This window comes from Muntiacus reevesi, unplaced genomic scaffold, assembly GCF_963930625.1.
Source record: "Muntiacus reevesi unplaced genomic scaffold, mMunRee1.1 SCAFFOLD_76, whole genome shotgun sequence".
Lineage (NCBI taxonomy): Eukaryota > Metazoa > Chordata > Mammalia > Artiodactyla > Cervidae > Muntiacus > Muntiacus reevesi.
Window position 1 is genome coordinate 528602 of NW_027077921.1, and position 26504 is coordinate 555105.

At 36.5% G+C, this 26504-nt stretch overlaps 1 long non-coding RNA gene across 1 annotated transcript; it reads right to left on the bottom strand.

The window, feature by feature from the left end:
* Nucleotides 1-1628: 1628 nt before the first annotated feature.
* Nucleotides 1629-26164, bottom strand: LOC136155239 (uncharacterized). The gene is made up of 4 exons (XR_010660738.1): nt 26065-26164; nt 23378-23491; nt 7694-7772; nt 1629-1913 (listed from the first exon to the last, which is right to left on the bottom strand). It is a non-coding gene; the product is annotated as an uncharacterized lncRNA (long non-coding RNA).
* Between the last annotated feature and the right edge of the window lie 340 nt (nt 26165-26504).

Below are 26504 nucleotides of genomic sequence, written 5' to 3' on the forward strand. Positions count from 1 at the left end.
GTCTTACATTTTTAAATGAAGCCTATGGTTCTTTTATGGTTTCCTACTCACTTCATGATTATAAAAACTCTATGCTCATTTCCTTAACTTTTAATATTTCTAACAGTTTTCATTTGGGGGACTTCCCTGGTGATTCAGTGATTAAGAATCTGCCTTCTAATGCAGGGGATGCGAGTTTGACCCCTGGTCTGGGAACTAAGATCCCACATACTGCAAGGCAACTAAGTCCGAGGGCCACGACTTCTGGGCCTGCACGGCGTAACAGAAGATCCCGCATGCCGCAGGGAAGAAGATCTCACATGCCACGACTAAGACACAACATAGGTAAATAAGTAAACTGTTTTTTAAAGTTTTCATCTTTGACATTAAATCTAATATATTCAGAGTTAAATTCTGATATAAGAAATGAGATAAGAATTCAATTAAAAAAATAAATATTGAGCTTATTGGCTAGGTGAGGCTTTAAAGGATATAATAATTGAAATATGACCCCAAAGTATTAATAGTGGGTCTTAATCCTAAAGCAAAAAAAAAAAGATTTTTGTCAAGAAGACAGAACTTCTTTCTACATATGTGTAGGAACACATGATAATCCCAGAGAACTCCCTAAGTAGTAGACAAAGAACCCAAATGTACTATTGGAATATAATTTTTTTTGCCCTAATTTACCATCTGTAGAGTATTATCCAGTACAATGTGGACCAGTAATATTAAAATGAAGTATATTTTTGTTTAAATGTGGTAAATTTAAATATTTAAATTAAGTATGAGACATTTTAAGCTTTAAATTTTAATGAACTAATAGAACAAATAAATAGTATCATTAAAAGTAATCTATAGGCACTAAAGGAATATTTTATATCAACAGTAAGAAAATTTCCTTAAAATCAACTTAGTTGAAACTGTATTTTAAAAAATCATTCATTTAAAACATAAAATATTGCTTGAAAAAATGTGGAGAATACAGAACACTCCAAAGAAAAATACTCATTAGGATACATTCCAATCAAACTCTAATAGAAAACTGATGGCAGCACAACAAGATAATGTTCTACATTTTAAAAAATTGTCTTCCATAATTTTGCTAAAGATGATAATAGTAAATATGACTAGGGTATTTATTTACTTTTATTTTAATGGGCATTAGAATTGTTTATTTAAATGCTAGGTTTCTATAATCCTGGAATACAACTGAAGATGAAAATATTAACTCTTTATGATTTTTTTAAAAAACACAAAAATATCTTAGAATGCCACAGAGAAAGAGCAAATCTATTCAATGCAAGCAGTAATAACTAGGTCAAATCACATATGACCAAAATGCAGCTTAGTATTTATTTTTCAAAGAAACTCCACTCACATTAATCATTTTAGGCTAAAACAGAGACACATACTTTAGAGCTATAAAATATACTTGGAAATTTGAAAGCTTCATAGTTAAATATAATAAAGAAAAATGACATAGCATTTTAGTACTGAATTCTTCTGGAGATATCCATTTAGGAAGGAAACAGGTCATGTGAGAATCATCTCACTCAGTATTTCTTTTAAAATATTTAAATAGTTAACTAGAAAAGAAATTAATAAAATAATCTATTTACCTGACCGCTACCCACAATTGCCATGTTGATTTCTGCCACTCCTTGACCTTCATTCTGCCGTTCGGCTTCATGTGAGCCAGCTTCATGCTTGCTCTGAGATGACCTCTGTTAATATGGAGTTAACATCAATACATACAAAAACGGTGCATGCTTTCTCAGCCCACAGCTTTCCTTCTTTCTTGCTCTAAAGCTCTGAAGGCCTCAATGACACAGGTTCACAAAAGCACGGAGCTGCACTCCATAGCCTCCAGCGGGCTGTCAGCTGCCTGTCTCGGTCACAGCAAAGTGAAGTGTGTCCCTCGAACACTAGGGCTGCACAAGGCAAAGGGTTTTCTGAGACCCACAGAAACACCATCCTCCACCAGCTGTGCTCACATCACTATCGGGGACATAACCCAACTAGAGCAAATAACTGTCTTTTCCGCAAGGTCACATGGTTCTGGTATTTAATAGAGCTGCAAATATAGCAGTTACTATAGCTTATAAATACCTTCTATGTAAGTATATTTATACTTACACACACATATATTTTTATATACATCTGCTAATAAAAGTAATATGAAACCAACAGATAAGCTCTTAGATTCTAATATGAATAAAACCAAAACCTTTTCTAATGTAACCACCATCTGTTAGGTAAAGTGAAAGGGCAAGATTATATCCAGTAAAAGCAGTAATTTCAAGACAGATTATATCTAGTACAAAGCAGTCACTTTGAAAACTATCACCACAGAATCAAAGAAAGAAAATAATCAAGTATCTTTTATAGAAACAATTACCAGTGTGCCTCCTCTAGGAACATTATAGGCAAAATTAAAAATTACACATTAAAAATTGTGACATAATAATGGAAAACTATGTTACAAAATGGCTTCCACTGGAATTTATTTAAACATAAAGCTTTCCTAGACCATTTAAAATGTGACTTTAAAATAATTTACATATACTATTTCCATCAATAAACAAGTGTAAGTTATACATAGGCAAAAGAGAAGTAGTCCCAATAATTCAGAAACAAGAAAAAAACAGTACCTTGGGAAAGTGATACCACAAAATTCAACAAAATCATCTAAAGCAGAGAATACAAAGTCAGTGAAGAGAAAAAATGAATCAACGAGCACTAAATCTACAAAGATTTGACACTGACATCACTGAAGATGTCAATATAAAAGTAATTATTGAGTATGTGCTATGTCAGTTACTTGCAATAGGGCTGGAGAACACAGTACTGACAAACCCAGGCATCGTTCAACGCACTCTTCCAGATTTAGTCTAGTCAGGGATGCTATCAAATAATGAAAGAAACAACAGTAAAGTTAAACACTTCGACAAGCACTCTGAAAAAAGAGCACAAGTTGCTTATAAGGATATATAACAGAGGGACATCAGACATTGTGGGAGTCAGGGGAAGTGCTCTCTTAGGAAGTATTGTTTGGACTGAGATCTAAAATATAAACAGGAGTTCTAGGAAACGGGATATGGCAGAGGATGAAGGAAACAGAGACCACATGCAAAAATTTAGGGAAATAGAGACCATATGCAAAGGAGCTGTGATGGGAGAAACGTGGTTTGCTCTAGGATATCAAAGAATTACAGTGTGAAGAGTAGAACAGAGAGATGGTTAAAAAAAGGAACTTAATGATTTTGTTGAATTTTAGTGTGATTCTCAGATGGCACTCATGCCCCCACATAACCAATACTCTAAAGGAAAAAGGTGCATGTATTCTGATCGTTTAAACTCAAATTTTGAATGGTCTAAGAAGATGGGAAACACAAGAGATCAACTTGCAGACTAAATATTAAAGTAAGTGGGAGATGACAGTCCTTTACACCCAGGGAAGCACTGATGCTTGGAGACAGAGGTCAACCTGAAGGACTGCACGACAGACTGGATACAGTGAGTGGAAGAAGAGATCTGGGGTCACAAACTACTCTTCTGTTTCTTAGCTCACACAGCTGAATAATGGTGGTACCATTCATGGAGACAGATAATACTAAAGGAGAAGGAGGATTTGGAGGATGTGGGGGTCACAAGGAGGACTTAGGAGGAGACCATCATTAGTTGTGCTTTGGTTACGTTGGATTTAAAATGCCTTTAAGACAATTCACCCACTTTAAGTGTACAACTCAATGACATTGAATAAACTTACCAAGAATCACTATATTTCAGTTTTAGACCATTTTCATCATTCTAAAAAGATCCTTCATGCTCATTTATAGGTAATCCCCATTCCCACTCACAGCTCCAAGTAACTATGACTCTGCTCTGTAAACTCGTCTTTTCTGTACGTTTATTGTAAATGGAATATACGGACTTACATGTCTAGCTACTTTTACTCAGTATAATGTTTTTGAGGTTCACCTCAGTTATAGTGTGTGTCAACAATTTGTTCCTTTTAATTGCCGAGTAGTATTACATTGTAACGGTATACATTTTATTTATTGATTTACCAGTTGATACACTTTTGCATTTTTCTACTTTTGGGCTACTGTGAATAATACTTCCATGAATATTCAAATTAAAGTCTCTGTGTGGACATATGTGCTCATTTCTCTTAGATAGCTAGAAGTGGAATTGCTGGGTCATATGGTAACTATACCTTTAATACTTTAGATAACTGCCAAACTTTTCCAAGTGGCTGAACCATTTTACATTCCCATCAGCAACATATGACAGCTTCTATTTATCCACATCCGTGCCAATGCTTATTGTTTTCCTCATGATTACAGCCATCCTAGTGAGTATAGAGTGATATAGCATTGTGGTTTTAACTTGACTTCCTTAACATCCAATGATGTCGAGCCTATTTTCATGTGCTTATTAGCCATTCCTATGAATTTTTCTGGTGAAATGTGTATTCAAATCTTTAGCCCATTTGTAAGTTGGGTTGTCTCTTTATTAATGAGTTATAAGAGTACTCTGCATGGGATTTTAAAAACTATTTCTCATTGGCTATTTTCTAGAGACTATTAAATCATGCCACAATTTTCCTTATAGCTCCCATCTTTTGGGGCCCCTCCCCCCCAAATGGTATACATTTGTCAGTAAATAACCTATAGAATACAAAAGAAAGTGGTAGGACTGGTTGCCTCATGTACCCTCTTGGAACTTCTGAGATTTGAATCAAGTGCAATAGTTATATCATCTGAGTTATATCCTGCATCTAGATCTTAAACCAGAATTGTTAGCAGGTAGGGCAAAGATAGTGTTATAAGATGCTTCATGGTGGAGAAATTATTTGGCAGACATCTTTTCTTCTCAGTACTGTATGTGAACTAATTTATGAGTATCTGATCCCGTTTTCTCCATTTTCTAGCTTCTCCTTCTGATAGTAATAAAGAAACAGCAAACAGTAAAATTAAAAACCTTTCTTTCTTAAATAAGACATGATACCTTCTTTTAGTTTATATTCACTGAATAAATGTAACGACTTAAGGCTATGAAAAATATGGCCATTTTTATAACAAAAAGAAACAAGAATAGACTAGGTTATGGTGGTAGACAGTTGGTCCCAAATCCAATGATATAAATGAAATCTTGAACAGATAAAAAAACACAAACAAGCCCCCAACCTGCAATAAACTTATAATTGTACTGATAATGAGAACTATTATTAACAAATGACAATTTTTCTTAGGAATTTCTAGAGGCCAGAATGTTGGTAACGTTTGGAAATGTACTGACAGTGAGTATATTATACCAGGCAAATGATGACCAAAAGAAGCCCCGTGCAGCAATACTAACAGCAAAGAAGGCTATTTAACACACATGAAAGAGTCAATCAAGTAGAAAAAATAAGTGTAAATATTGATTTAGAAATTTAAAAAAAAACAACCCTGTTGATGCAGCCAAACAGTAAAAATCATAATACAAGAAAGATGGTGAATAAAAGCTAACTATAACTATAGAAGCTAGAAAAACAACAGCAAACACTCAAAGCAGAAAAAATATATATAAAAAGAAAATATAAATGCAGTGCTGCTCAATAAAAAACAAAAGTTGCCTCTCTAAAAACAGTTTTAAAAATAGAGTATAGTAATTTTGATCAAGGGGAAAAAAAAACAAAACACCACAGATAAACTACCCTGGAAACCCAAAGGGGCCATAATAACCAGAATGCCACATACAGCAATGCCAATGACATTGAAAAAGGAGTAAAGAGATAGTTTTGTTTTATTTTGGAAAGAAAAAAACAGTACTGAAGAGTTAATATTGCAAAAAGGACACAGTCTGTATATTACAAATATTTGGTTCATACTGACTTAAAACATCCAGATTAAACTACTTTTAGCAATATGACTATTACACTGAACTTGACTACTTAGCAAGTACGTGTTTCTACATATTTCAAATTCAAATGTACTGAAGCCAAAGCTTCTAAGAGATTTAAAAAGCAAGGCATGCATGACCAGAGTCTTAAAAGACACTGTTTTCAAAATTATACTTTTTGACATTAGAATTAGTTGTCTTCTCTGTGTGTAAATGGGCTTGCACTAAGTTTCTGCCTCCAAACAGAACTGTTCATTATCCGGTCAGATTCTCAGGGCTGGCAGTAAGTGCTGTTGCTGTGGTTTACTTGCCAAGTCATGTCCGACTCTTTTGCAACCCCATGGATGGTAGTCCACCAGGTGTCTCTTTCTACTGGATTTACTAGGGAAGACTACTGGGGTGGGTTGCCATTTCGTTCTCCAGGGAATCTTCCCGACCCAGTGATAGAACCTGCGTCTCCTGGGCTGGCAGGCGGATTCTTTACCATCGAGCTACTTGGGAAGCATGCTGGTGATGAAAGGACACGTCAGATTTGTTTCGCATACAAAAGTTTTCTCTCACTCTAAAAGCTGTGCAGCTACTATAAAAACATTACAAAACTGGCCAAACTAAGAAAACAAGGAGGTATTAGCAGTGGTTACCTGCCTTTTCATATTATTTCTGAAAGACTGTTTGTGCATATTAAAAAATGGGATCAAAGTGTACATACTATTTTGTATCTCATAAACATTTTAAAATATCAACAAGAACTTCATCATGTTTTTAGTAATTATAGTTAGAAAAAAGCACTAGGTTGATATTTCATTCTTTGCATTCTCTTCTTTTTTCCTGTATGATCTGGAATGTGAGTCTCAATCTGGCTGCATATTAGAAACTTTGCATTGGTATATCCCCAAATACTGAGCCAATTTTTCCTAGCAACAATTCTGTATTGTTCAATGAGGACTTTTATTCAACACTTTTTGCTCTTATTGCAGAGAGACAGGTCATCCTGTAGTTGACTTAAGAAGAAATACTTTATTTTCTCTGAGCCTCCCACATGCTATTTTTCCTTATTCAGCAATAGTTCATTTAAGTTCCATGTAGGTTTTCTTTTTATTTACCCATAAACAAAGTGACAAGTGCCCAAATTCAGTGGCTATAAACAGATAGCTGAAGGGATGGTTTTTTATACCCCATCCTTCTGTGTAGTGATCAAAACCAAATTTCAGCTGAAGAGCTGACAAATATGGTTTTAACCCCCTTTTTAATCCTCATTTCCAGAAGTACCTAGTGTAACCAACTCTGGAAACTTTCAGGACTCCACAGTGTAAAATGAGTTGCTTTGTGACCTCCTACTGCTCACTCTGGGGTCAGCTCTCTACCATAATCTAGAAGAATTATTTGTTTATCTGCTTTGCAGTTCTCCAAATTTTATTGTCACCTTCCCTGGTATTTGTGCTTTTTCATTTTACCCTTTTACTGTCATTTTAATGAAGTTTGTAAAGTAAGCACAGATAAATGTATATGATCAACTTTTACTATGGATTACACAAGGAGATAGCTTATTTACAAACTGTTAGTAGCCAAATTATATGTAAACAGATAACTGAAGTAAGGTATCTATTTATGGCTCTATAAGCTTTAATTGCATAAAAGTTATGAAGAAATCATACTAGTATAGATTTTTGAAATCTATACTTAATTTAATGAAAAAGCTTATCAAGTGTCTCAATTCTCTAGAGCATCTATTTCAATGATGCCATGCTAATTATACATATTTTCTTTTCTTAGAACAACCACCTATCATTATAACTACAAACAAAAGAGACAATTCACTAACCTTCGGTTGCTTGGGACTGTAAAAGCTGTCGTATACGAAGTATGTCCTTTTCTATTTGTTGAATTCTGGTTATTCTTCGCTAAAATAAAATAAGTAACCAAGTTAGATCTATTTTTATTAAAAAAAAACATTAGTTTTTAATATTAATTTAACATTAACCATTCTATGGTTACCATTTAAAAGTAGGATTATATCAAATCATTCTTTTTTCTATGCCAAGTCATTCTTATGTGAGAATTAGATACATATACATATACATATTCATATACTGAGGACATCAGTGCATCAGTTCAACTTTTTAACATATCTAACTTTATAAAACAGATCCCTAAATTTAGGAAAACTGTACAAATGCAAGTTATGTATCTACTTGGACCATAAAGAAAGGTGAGGGCTGAAGAACTGATGCTTCTGAACTGTGGTGTTGGAGAAGACTCTTGAGAGTCCAGTGGACCGCAAGGAGATCCAACCAGCCCATCCTAAAGTCCTGAATATTCACTGGAAGGACTAATGCTGAAACTGAAGCTCCAATACTGTGGCCACCTGATGCGAAGAGCCAACTCACTGGAAAAGATCTTGATGCTGAGAAACATTGAAGGCAGAAGGAGAAGGGGACAACAGAGGATAAGATGGTTAGATGGTATCATGGATTTCAATGGACATGAGTTTGAGCAAACTCAGGGAGACAGTGAAGGACAGGAAAGCCTGGCAATGCTGCAGTTCACAGAGTAGCAAAGACCTGGACATGACTGAGCAACTGAACAACACATGATACATAACAGTGTGAAACTGGTATATAAAAGCTGTTCTCAAAAACTTTCAAAAAGAAAATTACATCTGAATTTAAACTTTTATATTAATTCAGATGTCAGTACAGTATAATGAGTTTATGTAAAGTATGGCATCCTGTAAAGAGAAAGAGCATCTGCTTTTTTTAAGAAGCACCAGTACGTAAACAATAAGAACAATCTTCCCTAAAGTTATTCCTATTACAGGTCAGCAGTACCTTTCAGAGTTAGCTTTCCCAAATACTTCAGCTAAACATTACTCCAAACACTAAAGATCACAATGATGGTAGGAGTTATTGCTTCCCCCATATACTGAGATCTTCAAGTGAACACAAAGCAGTAACTACAGATCAAACAATGTGGAAGTGAAAAATGTGGGAAATGTTTTAAAAATAAGTACTGCCAATATTTTATCATCAACTGCCAGAATTCCATAGTTGACACTGTAACATTGGTATAAGAAACTGTATTGTAAGAGTAATTGTTTCAATGAGGAAAAAGTGTCAGAAAATAGACGGAGTGATTTGCAAACTTTTTATGATTATGCACCCATCAATGAAAGATTTTTGAGCATGTATACTTCAATAGATAATTAAAGTATTATAACGAATAGCTTTAAGTATATACAGCTAAAAAGCTTACATACAAAACTTACCCTTGAATCATACATAGTTTTGTTTAAATACAATGTCCTTATGATTTTATTGCCATAGTAGGAATCATTATTGTTGCTGTTTTTTGGAAAAGTTCAAAACAGATGTGCTCACCAAAAAAGAAACCTTCCTCTCTCAGTCCCTCAGTTGTATCACTACAACTATGCTAATTCTCTATCACAATTCTGAAAATAGTGAACTTAAGGTAAATAATCACACTCCTCTCTCACGCTAGTAAAGTAATGCTCAAAATTCTCCAAGCCAGGCTTCAGTAATACATAAACTGTGAACTTCCAGATGTTCCAGCTGGTTTTAGAAAAGGCAGAGGAACCAGAGATCAACCTGCCAACATCTGCTGGAACATCGAGAAAGCAAGAGAGTTCCAGAAAAACATCTATTTCTGCTTTATTGACTATGCCAAAGCCTCTGACCGTGTGGATCACAAAAAACTGTGGAAAATTCTGAAACAGATGGTCACACCAGGCCACCTGACCCACCTCTTGAGAAACCTATATGTAGGTCAGGAAACAACAGTTAGAACTGAACATGGAACAACAGACTGGCTCCAAATAGGAAAAGGAGTACATCAAGGCTGTATATTGTCACTGTGCTTATTTAACTTATATGAAGAGTACATCATGAGAAATGCTGGGCTTGAAGAATCACAAGCGGGAATCCAGACTGCTGGGAGAAATATCAATAACCTCAGACACGGAGATGACACCACCCTTACGGCAGAAAGTGAAGAACTAAAGAGCCTCTTGATGAAAGTGGAAGAGGAGAGTGAAAAAGTTGGCTTAAAGCTCAACATTCAGAAAACTAAGATCATGGCATCTGGTCCCATTACTTCATGGCAAATAGATGGGGAAACAGTGAAAACAGTGGCTGACTTTATTTTCCTGGGCTCCAAAATCACTGCAGATGGTGACTGCAGCCATGAAATTAAAAGACGCTCACTCCTTGGAAGGAAAGTTATGACCAACCTAGATAGCATATTAAAAAGCAGAGACATTACTTTGTCAACAAAGGTCCGTCTAGTCAAGCTTATGGTTTTTCCAGTGGTCGTGTATGGATGTGAGAGTTGAACTGTGAAGAAAGCTGAGCACCGAAGAATTGATGCTTTTGAACTGTGGTACTGGAGCAGACTCGAGAGTCCCTTGGACTGCAAGGAGATCCAACCAGTCCATCCTAAAGGAGATCAGTCCTGAATATTCATTGAAGGACTGATGCTGAAGCTGAAACTCCAATACTTTTGCCACCTCATGCGAAGAGTTGACTCACTGGAAAAGACCCTGATGTTGGGAGGAATTGGGGGCAGGAGGAGAAGGGGATGACAGAGGATGAGATGGCTGGATGGCATCACCGACTCGCTGGACATGAATGTGGGTAAACTCCGGGAGCTGGTGATGGACAGGAAGGCCTGGTGATCTGTGATTCATGGGGTCACAAAGAGTTGGACATGACTGAGCGACTGAACTGAACTGAAGGTAAATAATATTTTCTATTTAAGACATTTTACCATGTCCAATTTTCACCATGAAAACATGCTGAAGAAGAAATACTTTTAGTAGCTCTCTAAAGATTCTGCAGAGATGAGTGATTACTTCTACATCAGACACCAAATACATCCTGGCATTACAGAAACAACAAAACTATCTACACTTATTAGTTTCATAATATTTCATTGTTTTCCTCTCTCTATATAACCAGCTCCCCGTCACCAATAAAGTCCCAAGTCAAAATTTTTAATATTTAGAGGGTGAAAACAGGAAAATATACCTAACATTCCTCTTCACAGAACTGTATTTCTGTATTGCTATTAGGTCACTAGACCCTGTAATCAAGTCTGCACCTTGATGACTGCTTCCACAATAACATTTGTGCTTTCGTTACTCAACATAAAATGGAAGAAGTCAGTAGCACTTCTTTCCATTCTCTGTATGACAATCTTGAATATTTATGAAATTAAATAAAATGCAACATGCTTAATTGTTCAGGCATATAGACATGGTATGACTTTTGAAAAACTGATATAAAAATTATTTAGTAATATAGTTTGATATATATATTGAAATACCATGTAGAATCAAACCCCATACTCGCCAGAGACACTCAGAGGGCTCAAACAAACTTTATGTGCACCAGGACCCAGAGACTCCACAGAGACGGAGACAGAACTGTGTTTGGGTGTCTCCTGTGAACATGTGGGTCAGCAGTGGACTGCTGCAGAGGCAGGGGCTCTGAGTACAGTAGACCTGAGTATGGCATAAGCTGTCTCAGAGGAGGTCACCATTAACCCAACATAGAGCTGCCAGAACTCACACAGGACTGGGGAAACAGACTCTGGGAGGGCACAAATAGAACCTCGTGTGCACTAGGACCCAGGAGAAAGGAGCAGTGACCCCACAAGAGACTGACCCAGACTTGCCCATGAGTGTCCAGGAGTCTCTGGCAGAGGCAGGGGTCGGCGGTGGCCTGCTGCAGGGTCAGGGGCACTGGATGTAGCAGTGCAGGCATGTGACCTTTTGAGCGAGGTCGCCATTATCTTCACTACCTCCACCATACTTTGGCCTCAGATAAATAACAGGGAGGGAACATAGCCCTGCCCTTCAACAGAGGATTGGATTAAAGGTTCACAGAGCATGGCCAAACAGAACAAGAACCAGTTTCCCCCTCAGTCAGTCTCTCCCATCAGGAAGCTTCATAAGCCTCTTATCCTGATCCATCAGAGGGCAAACAGACTCAAAACCACAATCACAGAAAACTAACCAAACTGATCACATGGACCACAGCCTTGTCTAACTCAGTCTAACTATGAGCATGCCTTGTAGGGTCAACCAAGATGGATGGGTCATGGTGGAGAGTTCTGACAAAACATGGCCCATTGGAGAAGGGAAAGGCAAACCACTTCACTATTCTTGCCTTGAGAACCCCAACAACAACATGAAAATGCAAAAAGACAGGGCACTGAAAGATGCACTCCCTGGGTTGGTAGGTGCCCACTATGCTCCTAGAAATAACTCCACAAAGACTGACGAGATGGAGCCAAGCAAAAACAACATTCAGTTGTGGATGTGATGGTGACGGAAGCAAAGTCCAATGCTGATAGAGCAATACTGCATAGGAATGCTAGGTCCATGAATCAAGGCAAACTGGAAGTGGTCAAACAGGAGATGGCAAGAGTGAACGTCAATATTTTAGGAATCAGCAAACTAAAATGGATTGGAATGGGTGAATTTAATTCAGATGACCATTATTACTACTGTGGGAAAGAATCCCTTAGAAGAAATGTCATAAGTCAACAAAAGCACTCGAAATGCTTGGGTGCAGTCTCAAAAATGACAGAATGATCTCTGTTCATTTCCAAGGCAAACCATTCAGTATCATGGTAATCCAAGCTTGTGCCCCGACCGGTAATGCTGAGGAAGCTGAAGTTGAACGGTTCTGTGAAGACCTACAAGACCTTCTAGAACTAACACCCAAAAAAAGATGTCCTTTTCATTACATGGGACTAGAATGCAAAGTAGGAAGTCAAGAAACACCTGGAGTAACAGGCAAACTTGGCCTTGGAGTACAGAATGAAGCAGGGCAAAGGCTAATAGAGTTTTGCCAAGAGAACACACTGGTCATAGCAAACACCCTCTTCCAGTAACACAAGAGAAGACTCTACACATGGTTTTCACCAGACGGTCCACACTGAAATCAGACTAATTATATTCTTTGCATCCAAAGATGGAGAAGCTCTATAGAGTCAGCAAAAACAAGACCGGAAGCTGACTGTGGCTTAGATCATGAACTCCTTATTGCCAAATTCAGACTTAAACTGAAGAAAGTAGGGAAAAACTACCAGACCAATCAGATATGACCTAAATCAAATCCCTTATGACGATGCAGTGGAAGTGAGAAATAGATTCAAGAGATTAGATCTGATAGACAAGACTGCCTGAGGAACTATGGACGGAGGTTCGTGACATTATACAGGAGACAGGGAGCAAGACCATCCCCAAGAAAAAGAAATGCAAAAAGGCAAAATGGTTGTCTGAGAAGGCCTTACAAATAGCTGTGAAGAGAGGTGAAAGGCAAAGGAGAAAAGGAAAGATACACTCATTTGAATGCAGAGTTCCAATGAATAGCAAGGAGAGATAAGAAAGCCTTCCTTAGTGACCAATGCAAAGAAATAGAGGAAAACAACAGAAAGGGAAAGATGAGATTTCGTCAAGAAAATTAGAGATACCAAGGGAATATTTCATGCAAAGATGGGCACAATAAAGGACAGAAATGGTATGGACCAACAGAGGCAGAATGTATTAAGAAGAGGTGGCAAGAATACACAGAAGAACTGTACAAAAAGATCTTCACAAACCAGATGATCAAAATGATATGATCACTCACCTAGAGCAGACATCCTGGAATGCGAAGTCAAGTGGGCCCTAGGAAGCATCATTACGAACAAAGCTAGTGGAGGTGATGGAATTCCAGTTAAGCTATTTCAAATCCTCAAAGACGATGCTATGCAAGTGTTGCACTCAATATGGTAGCAAATTTGGAAAACTCAGCAATGACTGCAGGACTGGAAAGGGTCAGTTTTCATTCCAATCCCAAAGAAAGGCAATGCTGAAGAATGCTCAAACTACCACACAATTGCACTCATCTCACATGCTAGCAAGGTAATGCTCAAAATTCTCCAAACCAGACTTCAACAGTATGTGAACCATGAACTTCCAGATGTTCAAACTGGATTTAGAAAAGGCAGAGGAACCAGAGATCAAATTGCCAACGCCTGCTGACTCATCAAAAAAGCAAGAGAGTTCCAGAAAAAACATTTATTTCTGCTTTATTGACTATGCCAAAGCCTTTGACTGTGTGGATCACAACAAACTGTGGAAAATTCTGAAAGAGACGGGAATACCAGACCACCTGATCTGCCTCTTGAGAAATCTGTATACAGGTCAGGAAGCAACAGTTAGAACTGGACATGGAACAACAGACTGGTTCCAAATAGGAAAAGGAGTACGTCAAGGCTGTATATTGTCACCCTGCTTATTTAACTAATGTGCAGTGTACATCATGAGAAATGCTGGGCTGGATGAAGCACAAGCTGGAATCAAGACTGCTGGGAGAAATATCAATAACCTCAGATATGCAGATGACACCACCCTTATGGCACAAAGTGAAGAAGAACTAAAAAGCCTGTTAATAAAAGTGAAAGAGGAGAGCGAGACAGTTGGCTCTAAACTCAACATCAAAATTAAGATCATGGCATCTGGTCCCATCACTTCATGGCAAATAGATGGGGGAAACAATGGAAACAGTGACAGACTTTATTTTTTGGGACTCCAAAATCACTGCAGATGGTGACTGCAGCCGTGAAAGGAAAGACGCTTGCTCCTTGGAAGAAAATTTATGACCCACCTAGACAGCACATTAAAAAGCAGAAACATCACTTTTCCAACAAAGGCCCGTCTAGTCAAAGCTATGGCTTTTCCAGTAGTCATGCATGGATATGAGAGTAGGACTTAAAGAAAGCTGAGTGCCGAAGCATAGATGCTTTTGAACTGTGGTGTTGGAGAAGACTCTTGAGAGTCCCTCGGACTGCAAGGAGATCCAACCAGTCCATCCTAAAGGAAATCAGTCCTGAATATTCATTGGAAGGACTGACGCTGAAGATTCAACTCCAAGACTTTGGCCACCTGATGCGAAGAACTGACTCATTTAAAGACCCTGATGCTGGAAAGACTGAAGGCGGGAGGAGAAGGGGACGGCAGAGGATGAGATGGTTGGATGGCAACACTGACTTAATGGACATGAGCTTGAGTAAACTCCGGGAGCTGGTGATGGACAGGGAGGCCTGGTGTGCTGCAGTCCATGGGGTTGCAGAGTCCGACATAACTGAGCCACTGAACAGAAGTGAACTGAATAGTTCAGTATGAATTCAGGACAGCTCTCAAGAAATTAGGAATAGAAGGTAAATTCCTTAACGTGATAAATGGTATCAAAAACCTTAAGTAAACAGCATACTTAATCGTGAAATTTCAGAATTCTCTTTAAAGCCAAGGTGAGATGAAGAAGACCAATTATCATTGCTTTATTCAAAGATGTATTACATTTCTTATATAATACAAAGAGGGAAAAAAGGACTGGAAAAGACAAAACTGTCATTACTTGGAGACAATTTAACATCTAAATGAAAAAATCCAAGAAAATCTTAAACTACTGAGACAATCTAACAAAAGAGTTCAGGAAGACTCCTGGATACATCAAATTTAGTAATGTAAACTAGAGAAAATTCCATTCACAATAGCAACAAAAACTAAGATATCTAGGAATAAATGAAAAAAAAAAAGATGTGTAAGAGGATCATGAAGAATATGGACTACAGAGAATGAGATGTTTGGATAGCATCACAGACTCACTGGACATGAATTTGAGCAAACTGTGGGAGAAAGTGAAGGACAGGGAAGTCTGGTATGCTGTAGACCATGAGGCTGTAAAGAGTTGGACATGACTTAACAATTGAACAACAAGGGTTTTATGAAGAATGTTATAAAGCTTTTCTGAAGGGCATAAAATAAGACCCAAATGAATGAGATACAAAACGAGTAACAGTACCTAATATTTACTTGGAATTTGCTAAACTCCAAGGGTTTTATGCATATTAACTCATTTAATCCTTACATTTTTTACAGGGAATCATTTTCTACATTTTACCAATGAGAAAACTGAGGCAGAGTTTAAACAAGATCACTGTGCTGATAAGTGACACGGAATTAGAATCCAGAGACCAATCTTTCAACCAAGATCCAATCTTCATACTGTAAAGATATAAATTCTCCTGAAATTAATTTATAAATTCAATGTATAACTAATCAAAAGTCAATAAGGTTTTTCCTTGAAGAAAATAAGCTGATACTAAATTTCAAATAAAAGAGTAATGAAACAGAATATAAACACATTTTTACAGACGTAAATAAGTAGGACTCATACTACAAGACTTAAGATTAATAAAATTATAGCAAATAAAACAAGTGTGGTATCCAGAGAAGCTAAAACAGACTAATGGAACAGAGTTCACAAATATTCAGCAAATACAACTTCTCAAATGCCAAAAACAGCATTACTAATCCATGGGGAAACAGAGATGCATCCAATAAATGTTAATGGAAAATTCTGTTAACAACATAAATATATATCTATCTGTGTGTATCTGTATGTCTGTATATATCACTAATTATATAATTATTGAATAGAAATTATACTGCATATAACATATACTATATACACACATTTAAAAATCATATGCATGAGTGTTTATATATATATATACATAAAATTAGATTCCTACCTCTAAAACTAAAAGATGATGCTATGAAAGTGCTGCACTCAATATGTCAGCAAATCTGGAAAACTCAGCAGTGGCCATCGGACTGGAAAAGGTCAGTTTTCATTCCAATCCCAAAGAAAGGCAATGCCAAAGAATGCTCAAACTACCTCACAATTGCACTCATCTCAAACGTTGGTAAAGTAATGCTCAAAATTCTCCAAGCCAGGCTTCAACAATACATAAACTGTGAACTTCCAGATGTTCAAGCTGGTTTTAGAAAAGGCAGAGGAACCAGAGATCAAATCGCCAACATCTGCTGGAACATCGAGAAAGCAAGAGAGTTCCAGAGAAACATCTATTTCTGCTTTATTGACTATGCCAAAGCCTCTGACTGTGTAGATCACCACAAACTGAGGAAAATTCTGAAAGAGATGGGAATACCAGACCACCTGACCTGCCTCTTGAGAAACCTGTATACAGGTCAGGAAACAACAGTTAGAACTGAACATGGAACAACAGACTGGTTCCAAATAGGAAAAGGAGTACGTCAAGGCTGTATATTGTCACCCTACTTATTTAACTAAAGTGCAGTGCTCGCTTTGGCAGCACATATGCTAAAATTAACTAATGTGCAGAGTACATCATGAGAAACGCTGGGCTGGATGAAGCACAAGCTGGAATCAAGACTGCCAGGAGAAATATCAATAACCTCAGATATGCAGATGACAGCACCCTTATGGCAGAAAGTGAAGAACTAAAGAGCCTCTTGATGAAAGTGAAAGAGGGCAGTGAAAAAGTTGGCTTAAAGCTTAACATTCAGAAAACTTAAGATCATGGCAACTGGTCCCATCACTTCATGGAAAATAGTTGGGGAAACAATGGCTGAGTTTATTTTTTGGGGCTCCAAAATCACTGCAGATGGTGATTGCAGCCATGAAATTAAAAGACACTTACTCCTTAGAAGGAAAGTTATGACCAACCTAGACAGCATATTAAAAAGCAGAGACATTACTTTGCCAACAAACATCCGTCTAGTCAAGGCTATGGTTTTTCCAATGGTCATGTATGGATTGTTGGATTATAAAGAAAGTTGAGTGCCGAAGAATTGATGCTTTTGAACTGTGGTGTTCAAAAGAGAAGACTCTTTTTTTTTTTTTTTTTATTCCCCATCCCGATCCCCTCTCCCACCTCCCTGGAGAAGACTCTTGAGAGTCCCTTGGACTGCAAGGAGATCCAACCAGTCCATCCTAAAGGAGAGCAGTCCTGTGTATTCATTGGAAGGACTGATAGTGAAGCTGAAACTCCAATACTTTGGCCACCTGATGTGAAGAAATGAGTCATTTGAAATGACCCTGATGCTGGGAAAGATTGAGGGCGGGAGGAGAAGGGGATGACAGAGGATGAGATGGCTGGATGGCATCACCGACTCAATGGACATGGGTTTGGGTGGACTCCGGGAGTTGGTGATGGACAGGGAGGCCTGGCGTGCTGCGGTTCATGGGGTCGCAAAGAGTCGGACATCACTGAGCAACTGAACTGACTTACTGACCTCTAAAACATATATAATAGCAAATCTGAGATGAATTAACGATCTAATTGAAAAATAAAACATTAGACTTACTAGAAAAAAATAGGGTATATTTAAAGATAGGAAAAGATGTAAAAATAGGTTGAAGAAAGCACAAATACGACAATATAACTAATTTAGCATTACAATAAAAAATAATTTTTTGTTATCATTAAGCAAAAGTAGGTAACAGATTTGGCAGGGAACAGTTATGAAATACATCATGTATAACAGATGGGTATTAAGAGTATATTAAAATATCTCTCAAATATAAATGAATAAGACATCTAACAATATGAAAAAAACAGCAAAAAGAAAATCTTAAAAGTCTAATACATATATGAAAAGATATTCAACTTCAGTAGTACTCATGAAAGTATAAACTAAATGACAAGATAATGTTTCATATGCTCATTGATTGTTAATTATAAAGTTTGACTCACAATTTCTGAAGGAAAAAAAGAAAACAAGAGTCAAAGGAAACAGAATTCTCATATACTCCTGGGAGAAACGCAAACTGATAAAATCATTTTGAGGGCAATCTGGCCAACACTATTCAGAACACTCCTACCTTAGGACCAGCAATTATGCTTTCAGGTATGTGTACCAGAGCAGAGGTCAGCAAGTTAAGGCTTGCCAGTCATCTGTTTATGAATCATGTTTTACTGAAACACAGTCATGCTCATTTGCTCATATACTGTTGTCTATGGTTGCTTTCTTGCTACAAAGGCAGAGTTGAGTAGTTGCAACAGACCACATGGCTGACAAAGTCTAAGCTACTTACCATACAGCCCTCTAAGAAAAAGACTCTTGACCTAGAAAAACTTTTGTGCACGTTTATAGGATATGGATAAGTATGTTTATCAGAGTTGTTTCAACAGTGAGAAATTATAAATCACCTAAATATATGTCAAGCAGAAAACAGGTAAAGCTACACAGAACTATGTCATCCATGTATTTATAAAACATTACGGCAGCACAGAAGGATAAGTAACTTTCGTTCTACCAATCCCCAACTCCCAGAAAAAGCTCTTATGAATAAGCTGATGTACATTTATCCAACCTTTTCTTACACGCATAGAGGAGAGTAGGGAGCACCATACTATGAGCCCAAATTTGTGTTGAACAAATAAAGAAACAAATAAATAAATAACCAAACTGTTAATGGAGACAGGCAGAGACTAATTCAAATAGGCATGGGCAAGAGTGGATTTTGTTTCAATTTCCCCAAAACTGTTCCACAGTCATTTGTATGTGTTTTATTGGTCATCTGCATTTTCTTTTCAATAAACTGAATGATTACATCCTCTGCCCATATAAAAAGTTGTCTTTTTCTTCTTAGTTTGTAGAATTCTTACAGTACAGGGATATTAAACCTTTCCCCCTTGATGTGTCACAAATAGTTTCCCGTATTTTTTTTTCCTGCAGGATGAATGCTTTAAAATTTTACAAAATAAATCCTGTCCCCTCCTATTGCTTTTGAGTTTCCATTCTTAATTAAGATCTCTCTTGTCCTATATTTTCTTCTATTAATTTTATTTTTTACATTTAGATATTTAACTCACCTGTAACTCTTCATGTACAAGATGTGAGGTAGGGATCTAATTTAATTTCTCTACTACTAGATAGGGCTTCCTTGGTGGCTCAGTGGTAAAGAATCTGCCTGCCAATGAAGGAGATGTGGGTTCAATCCCTGGGTCAGGAAGATCCCCTGGAGAAGGAAATGGCGACCCATTCCAGTATTCTTGCCTGAGAAATCCCATGGACAGAGAAGGCTGACGGCCTACAGTTCACAGGGTCACGAAAGAATCGGACACGACTTAGTGACTAAAAAACAACCACCACCAGAAAGGTTCCCAGTTATCATCTATGTTCTCACTGAGTTATTTACCATTCCCCCTCCCCCCAAACTTGCAACTTCTATCATTAAAAGATTCCAGATTTTCTTACATCTTTTTCTAGTCTCTATTCTGTTCTATTTGCCTATGTCTATTCCTGTGCTATTAATATCATACTGTGATTACTGCAACACCTTTACAGCAAATTTTACCAAATGGTAAGGTAAATCCTCACTCACTATAATTTTCTTAAATACTTTTGGAAATTCTTACTTTACAAACTTAAAAATCATTTTTCCGGGCTCTAAAAAAATTAAGATTATGACTAGAATCATATTATATTTCTATATCAACTTTTTAAAGAAAGACATTATTAGGATATTAAAATCTTCTCACCCAGGGATCTTATTTATTTTTAGCAACAGAGACATCAGTGGTTTAATGGAAGGGGGATCTTACACACCTGAAACAAAGTCCTGGAGTGATACCCTACCATGTGTGACGGATGGCAGGCAGGACACGCAGCAGGCTTCCCTCTTGGGTGGAAGGGGAGAGTGCCAGTTACACAGTGATGTCAGGCTGGCTCATCAGTTGCCAGGGAAAGCCACAGAGGGGGAATGCCCTTCACTGCCCCAGTGATCAGCACAGACAATAGCTGGGGCCAGGGGCAAGTGTGTGGGAAGGTCAGGCTTGTATGCAGGGTGCAGGGGAAGCAGGCATTCACAGGATGTACAGACAGCAAGAGTGGTCTGACTACTCACTTCACTCCTCCATACCCTGCAGGACCTTACAATCTTAGTTGGCCCCTCTTCTGTGATATCCCTGGCATCGCTGCAACCAGATAACACAAATACAATGCAGAGAGCCACACAGGCTTTTCTACTTCTAGGGCCCCATAGTGTGTCCTTTAGCAATTTTATATTTTTCTTCATGTGGTCTGTGTTTGGTATTTTAAAATTTCCTGTCATTATGAAGAGATCATTCTACCCAATTTCCATTTCCAAATGGTAGTCATTGCTAATAGAGAAACCCTAATGTATCTTAACTCCAGCCACCCTACTGAGTTCTCTCATTAGCTGAAAAACTTTTTGGCTCTTCACCATGGTTTTTCTAGGTAGACAACAATGTAGTTTACAAATGACAATTATTTGCTCTCTTCCCTTCTAGTTGGAAAATAGTGCAGTAGTTAAACAATTTGTTTTCTTTCTACCTGAATTAGTGGAACCTCCAAACAAAGTTAAGTAATAGTGATGAGAGCAAGCGGCAAACCATGTTAATGACTGCAAAGGTAATAATCTAATTATTTCTCTATTTTCTCAATCTAATATAATGTTGGCTTCTGTTTCTGGTACATGATTGTTTTTAAAAAAAACTTTCACTCTATTTTTATTTTACTTGGAATTTTTATCCATCTTTTCCTTGCAAAGGAGGTAACACATTTTTTTTCTCATGGCCTCAGGCCTTCTTGGAATTCACTTTCATGTTCGTTAGCTGACCATTCTAGTCTTACGTGCTGAGTCACTCAAGCAGAGTTATGAGGGAGAGAATTACTATGGACAATTATTTTAATTATTCCCATTACCTAATTATTAGTGTTTGTAAGAGTTGCCTACTACTAATGTAATAATTTAATAACTACCCAAATGGTGGACACTGCAATCGTCTCTCTCTCTCTGTCTTACAGTGTTGTGATGAATAGCATAAAATCCATACTTATATTCTTGCTGCTTTAACTCGACATTCCTGGAGGACATATTCTGAGAGTCTTACAGAATTACTATGTCAGAGGGTACAAACATTTTAACTTTGACAGGTAGTGCTACAGAGTCCTTCAGGACTGTACCAGTTTATTACAACAGGCAGACAACGATGCTTCATATTACAATCTCTCAAAATCTCACCAGTATTACATGACACTAAACTTTAAAGCTTTTGCCAGCCTGATAGGCAGAAAATTAACCAACCAAACAAGAAACCACCACCACAAACAAAAAACAACATTATTGTATGTTACTTTTCCCTGATAACTAGTGACGTTTAAGTATATTTTAACAATGATTTATTAACCACTTGTACTTTTGTGATGGGACTACTCATACCTTCTGATTATTTTCCTCTTTGGTTGTCTTGTTTTCAATTGATTTGTAGGTGCTCCCTGTATATTAGGGATAGTAACTCCTCATATGTACTGCAAATACTTCCATTTTTGCTTTGTGTACAATATCTCTTTAGCCCTAAGCTTAATATATTTCCAGAATAAATGAATGTTTGCTGTATTTATAAAATATGGACTAAAAATTCCTTAGAATATTAACTAGCAAAAGAACACTATATTCCAGAACAAAATTAAAATGAATACATCTGCACATATCTGGACAAAATGGCCAAGAAAGAACTCAAGTTAACCTGTTCTAGAGTAAGCTGTCTGGAATATACTTATTTATATTTATACATTAATACAGACATTTTCATATCAACATCTCATTTCTTAAGAACCTCTAAAAGCAAACACATTAACAGATATAGAAAAACATGTATACAGTATTCCATAAATTCACATTCTAAAAACGTAAATTCATATAAACCAGAGTAAAATTTCTCATAGTTTTTCTATCAACAAACAAAATCTGCCTGGTATTTTAAAATAATTTCATGAAAACACCAACTGTTACAAATACTAAATCTGTATTAATTGTATCATATAATTTAAAGTATCTTTGGAAATTCATTATATATTCTTGATTCCATACCACTTATATGGTGATAAATACCTTCTCCCAATATGTAACTTATCTTTTCACCTTTTTATTTTCTTCTTTTGGCCGTGCCATTTTGGCTTGCGGGATCTTAGTTCTCTGACCACAGACTGAACTCAGGGCCTGGCAGTAACAGCACTGAGTCCAAACAAATGGACAGACAGGGAATTCCCAAACATGCTTTTTCCCCTTTTCATTTTCTTTAAGGTACCTAATATAAGATAAATTCTTAAGTTTAAAATAGTAGAATTTTACCAGTCTTTATAATTAGTCTAATGTCTTAAGAAATCCTTTCTTATGCCAATATTCTTTCTTTACATAGTTGAGGGTAGAAACATGAAAATGTTCTCCATTCAATTTGTTTCTCTTCCCAAGGTTCTTTTTATATGTTTCTCTCCTCGAATGAGACTTTCCTTTTTTCATTACACAAACACAGAAGTAAAAATCTCAAAGGATAACTGAAGTTAGCTAGCAACTAATAAGATGACCAGAATTGAATTCTTCTTCCCTCTTATAATTCCAAGGCATAGCAGAACAGTATCCGAGAATTGAAATATGAAGGCAGAATTATGTGAATACTGGTTATGCTTCCCAGCAGCCATAGTAAACTATTCTTATTTTGAACTAGTGCCAAAGTAAAGATAGACTTTAAAAAATCTTTAAGAATAAAACTTAACCAAAGTTAACAGAGCTGTAATTCATTAGATTCTTCATAGAAATCTAGCTACTACTGTTTCATAGTTTAATAATAAATATGTTACCTGTGCTCGTTTTTCCATATCCTGGCAACTACCTAGTTGTTCTTCCATTGCAACTCTGATTTGCCTTGCCTCGTATTCCAACTGCCTTCTGGTCATATCTGTTTGTAAGGAAAACTAAAACCACAAGTAAAATGGAAATGTTAATATCTTGTGTTTATCAGTAAAAATAAAAAAGCATATAAGTATCCATAAAGAAAATGAATAAACAAATACATAAGTTATCATAAGAAAGTTATTTTTTACTCTAAGAAGTCCTAAAACTTGATGATCACTGCCAGGCTCAGCCTGGCTTTCTGATGTGAAGTGAAGAGTTGAAACACTTTTACTGCCCCACAGTCACAAATAGTTTTAATTAAATTGTACTAGCTCTTTAAAATATATATATTTATCCAGTTAAGGTAAGCCTATTTTCAGTTACCTTACAATTCTTCTGCCCTGAAGAAGCACTACTTTGAACTGTTAAAAATTAGAATATTAATGTGGACAAAATAGAAAAATCAAGGATCAGGTCCATCATCCTTAAGTTTATACCTCACTTCAGGATTCTTATGTACATGGAGACTAAATAGAGAGAACTTTCCCACATGTAAAATAAAGAAGACAGAATAAAGAAAAGCTTTTATATAAAAATAAATTGCAAGATAACACAAACTTTTTGGTAAAAATATAAATATGAACCAAAGTTGAAACAAACCAAAAAAAGTACTTCTTCATGGAGTGGGTGTTAGTGCATTCAAAACTTTATTAGCCCTCTTAACTACAATTCCAGATGTTGTGGTAACTGCTAGGTATAAAAAATGAAAAAAGGAGAAGGCAAAGAAACTTACAAAGACATGCTCCAAGGCTAAAAGAACAGCTGGACAAAATAATGAGTGACAGTTATAACAGACCACGAAGGGAATAAGGAAGTGCTGTAGATTCTTCATGCTCTGTAAGTCCAATAAAAAGCTGCATGTGGGCAATTCCCTGGAGGTCCAGGGGTTAGGACTCCACACACTCACTGTCAAGGGTGAAGGTCTGATCCCTGATCAGAAACTAAGATCCTACACACACACACACACACACACACACACACACACACACACACACAGACAAAAGCTGCATGTGTATGTGTCTGACTCAGAATAGCATTCTGTAGGCCTAAGAATCCCAAAATGTGTTGTCAGGTTAAGTTAGAGAAGCTTTCACCCTTTCCCCTTGCAATATACAGACGACATATGCAGGATGCGTTCCTATAGGCATATCCACATTATGTGTTGCAACACAGTTGAAATAGTCTCCATGCTGTGAGTCATGTTATAACTACACTTATTTGTCCTCCACTTCCAAAAATCCCTTGCGCAAAAGGTTGAAGATGACACATTATATTACAATAACGTGGTTTATATTTGATGTTTTAAGCAATGCCTGGTAACCTGATAAGTATTTCTATATGAAAGCATTCTTAACCTGCCTTCCCAATATAAAATAAAAATTTTGTGAATTTAAAAATATTTATGAAATATAAGCAATTTACATTTGCTAATGTTGCTTAATGGTCTATAATGTCTTACATATCCTCTTAAATAAATGTGACTGACTATATGGTAAATTAATATGGCAATGAGCTGACAACTGATCTTTGTTTCAGGTATTAACCAATTGCTCTTGAACTGTTTCATACACAACTGCATGCAGACAGCTAGACTCTAAATACTGTACATTTTAATTACCAAAGTGAATGTTAAGCAAAACAGTGCTTTAATATTAAGAGCAATGATCCCTCCAAACCCTACTGAGTTCCTAATCCTCATACGTCCACACTCTCTATGAACTGTTCTTTCACTTGTGGTGTCTCCTTAGCTCCCAAAATGATGTTAACGACATTGTCAGGAAGGGAGATTCTTTCCCTCTCACAACCTGGATAAGTTTGTGCTCAGGAGGCTGACCACTGAAGTTTCTAGTTCTAGCTCCCGCCAGACAATGCCCACCCACGCAGGAATGTGATTAACTGCGTGTTCTGGAAAAGGTTTTTCCTTCATTGTTACTTTTTCTTTTATAATGTCCTCTCAAAACTATTAGAAAATGAAAAATCTAAGCTAAGAGTGGAAGATTAATTTTAACTGGCCTATTTCTAAAAAATTGTTTTAAAATTTATGGGTAACAGTTAAAATAAAGTCTTATTTAAAATTATTAATGTATTTCAGAAATGTTCTTATACGTGTCACCCCATGAATAGAACAGTTGACTTGGAGAGCTTGGGTGGGGAGGGAGAGGCTGACAGAATTAAGTTATTTTTTACATAGTTATATTAGCAAAACAAACAACTTTTAGTGCTTGCAAAAAGCTCTAACATCTGTGCCAACAGCTACTGTCATTTACAATAACTAGAATAGGACTCAGGTTATCTCAAAGATACTTTCACTGCAAAAACCATCTGGCACGAGTCCTGTAATATAGTTCAAAAAACAGACAGATGGTAATAAACATTTCTACAGAGTATCTTTGGTAATTCAACACGTCAAATAATAAAACACCTAGTTGAATCCTGAATCTTTTAGTTTTATCATCTCTACATACAAAATTCATTGACTATATATTTATGTTGAAGTTGGATAAAACATATTACAGTTTACAAATAACTATATAGTTATAAACTTATATACACTTTCAGATATAAAAATAAGTTATTTTGTCAAGTTACTTACATTTTCAGTTAAAGGAAGGCTATCTGTTCTTTTAGTGAGATTCTGAAGTTGAGCATAATACCAGTCTTTTTCCTTTTCTTCTTTGTCAAGGTCAGCAAGAAGCAATGATCTGTTTTTCAAAAAAAAGTTAAGTTTACACAATGCTAATATGGAGCACATAACAGCAACTCTCATAAGCTATAACTGTAATGTTTTCTATTTAAAGTAATATAATAAATAAGTGAGAATTTTACTAATTTTAGATTTCTGAAGGTGGGACTTAGATTACAGTCATTAAAATTTGAATATTAAAAGTTTTAAACTTTTTCAGCTAAATAAGATGGCAACCATTCTTACTAGAATATTTACATTTCAACCAAATGCTTTCTTCACATGTAGAGTCTACGAATTTGATGTTGGTATACAGTTAAAAGTATAGATTTAATAAAACTCAAATATAA